Source organism: Malurus melanocephalus, unplaced genomic scaffold (genome assembly GCF_030028575.1).
Source record: "Malurus melanocephalus ecotype Western Australia unplaced genomic scaffold, MMel_1.1 scaffold_1116, whole genome shotgun sequence".
Lineage (NCBI taxonomy): Eukaryota > Metazoa > Chordata > Aves > Passeriformes > Maluridae > Malurus > Malurus melanocephalus.
Genome location: NW_026624348.1, coordinates 81,853 through 84,993, shown reverse-complemented (window position 1 = coordinate 84,993; position 3,141 = coordinate 81,853).

Genomic DNA, 3,141 nt, shown 5'->3' with positions numbered 1-3,141 from the left:
TTTCCCTGGAATTAATACATTTTTCCCTTCAGTTTGGCGATTTTCCCTGGAATTGAAACATTTTTCCCTGGAATTGAAACATTTTTCCCTGGAATTGAAACATTTTTTCCCAGGAATTTAAGCATTTTCCCAGGAATTTAAGCATTTTTCCCAGGAATTTTAAACATTTTCCCTGGAATTTCAACATTTTCCCTGGAATTTCAACATTTTCCCTGGAATTTCAACATTTTCCCTTCAGTTTGACAATTTTCCCTGCAGTTAAAACAGTTTTCCCTGGAATTTAAGCATTTTCCCTGGAATTTAAACATTTTTCCCTGGAATTTAAACATTTTTCCCTGGAATTTAAACATTTTCCCTGAAGTTTAAACATTTTTCCCTTCAGTTTGACCATTTTCCCTGGAATTAAAACATTTTTTCCCAGGAATTTAAACATTTTCCCAGGAATTTAAACATTTTCCCAGGAATTTAAACATTTTCCCTTCAGTTTGACCATTTTCCCTGCAGTTAAAACAATTTTCCCTGGAATTAAAACATTTTTCCCGGGAATTTAAACATTTTTCCCTGCAGTTTGAGTATTTTCCCTGGAGCTGGAAATAATTTTCCCTGCAGTTACAACACTTTTTCCCTGAAGTTTAAACATTTTCACTGCAGTTTAGACCATTTTCCCTGTAGTTAAAAGATTTTTCCCTGGAATTAAAAGATTTTTCCCTGGAATTTAAACATTTTCCCTTCAGTTTAAACATTTTCCCTTCTCTTTGACCATTTTCCCTGGAATTTAAACATTTTCCCAGGAATTTTAACATTTTCCCTGCAGTTACAACAATTTTCCCTGGAATTAATACATTTTTCCCTGCAGCTGGATCGTTTTCCCCTGCTGTTTAGAGCATTTTCCCTGGAGATAAAACATCTTTCCCTGCAGTTTACACCATTTTCCCTGCACATAAAATATTTTCCCTGCAGATAAAGCAGTTTTCCTTCAGATACAACATTTTCCCTGCACTTAGACCATTTTTCTCTGCAGATAAAGCATTTTCCCTCCATTTAGAGAATTTTTCCTGCAGCTGGATCATTTTCCCTTGCAGATAAAACATTTTTCCCTGCAGTTTAAACCATTTTGCCCAGAGTTAAAGCACTCATCTGCATTTTAGAGCATTTTCTCTGCAGATAAAGCATTTTCCCTCCATTTAGAGCATTTTCCCTGCAGATAGAGCATTTCCCCTGGACTTAAAACATTTTTCCCTGCAGATAGAACCTTTTTTTCCTGGAGATAGAACACTTTCCCTGCAGATAAACCATTTTCCCATCAGTTTAGACCATTTTCCCTTCAGATAGAGCATTTTCTCTGCAGTTTAAATATTTTTCCCTGCATTTAAACAATTTCCCCTACAGTTCAGACCATTTTCCCTGCACTTAGGACATTTTTCCCTGCAGTTTAAACCATTTTCCCTGAACTTAGAGCACTCCCCTGCATTTTAGAGCATTTTCCCTGGACTTACAAATTTTTTCCCTGCAGATAAAACTTCTTTTCCTGCATTTTAGTGCATTTTCCCTGCAGATAGAGCATTTTCTCTGCAGTTTAAATATTTTTCCCTTCAGTTCAGACCATTTTCCCTGCAGGTAGAACATTTTCCCTGCACTTTAAACCATTTTCCCTGCAGTTTAAACCATTTTCCCTGTAGTTCAGACCATTTTTCCCTGCAGATAAAACATTTTCCCTGCAGATAGAGCATTTTCTGTGCAATTTAAGTATTTTTCCTGCAATTTAGACCATTTTCCCTTTGGTTCAGACCATTTTCCCTTCAGTTCAAACAATTTTCCCTGCAGTTTAGATAATTTTCCCTCCAGATAAAACATTTTCCCAGCAGTTCAGACCATTTTTTGCTGCAGATAGAATATTTTCCCTGCACTTAGAACATTTTCCCTGCATTTTAGAGCAGTTTTCCTTCACATAGAGCATTTTCTCTGCAGTTTAAATATTTTTCTCTGCGTTTTGACCATTTCCCCTGCACTTCTGACCATTTTTCCTGCAGTTCAGACCAATTTTCCCTGCAGGTAGAACACTTACCCTGCAATTCAAATATTTTTCTCTCCAATTAAAGCATTTTCCCTGCAGTTCAGACCATTTTTCCCTGCAGATAAAATATTTTCCCTGCACTTTAAACCATTTTCCCTGCAGTTCTGACCATTTTCCCTGAAGATAAATCATTTTCCCTGCAGACAGAGCATTTTCTCTGCAGTTTAAATATTTTTCTCTGCATTTTGACCATTTTCCCTGCAGTTTAGGCCATTTTTCCCTCAGAAAAAAACATTTTCCCTGAAGTTAGAGCATTTTCCCTGCAGTTCAGACCATTTCCCCTGTACTTCTGACCATTTTTCCTACAGTTCAGACCATTTTATCTGCAGGTAGAACACTTACTCTACAGTTCAAATATTTTTCCCTCCAGTTAAAGCATTTTCCCTGAAGATAAAACATTTGCCCTGTATTTAGACCATTTTCTCTGCAGTTTAAATATTTTTTCCTGCAGTTCAGACCATTTTTCCTGCAGTTTAGAACATTTTCCCCGCAGCTCAGACCATTTTCCCTGCAGGTAGAACATTTTCCCTGTAGTTCAGACCACTTTCCCTGAAGAAAAAACATTTTCCCTGCAGACAGAGCATTTTCTCTGCAATTTAAATATTTTTCCCTGCATTTAGACCGTTTTCCCTTTGGTTCAAACCATCTTCCCTGCAGTTAAAGCCTTTTTACCCAACTAACGGGATCCACCAAATCCTCCAGCCCTCTAAAAACAGGGAATAAACCCCAAATCCTCCAAATCCTGCTAAAAACAGGGAATGAACCCCAAACAGGGAATGAACCCCCAAATCCTCCAACCCTCTAAAAACAGGGAATGAGCCCCAAACAGGGAATGGAAACCCAAACTGGGAATGAAACCCCAAACAGCGAATGAACCCCAAAATCCTGCTAAAAACAGAGAATGAAATCCCAAACAGGGAATGAACCCCAAATCCTGCTAAAAACAGGGAATGAACCCCAAACAGGGTATGAAACCCCAAATCCTGCTAAAAACAGGGAATGAAACCCCAAACAGGGAATGAACCCCAAATCCTGCTAAAAACAGGGAATGAACCCCAAACAGGGAA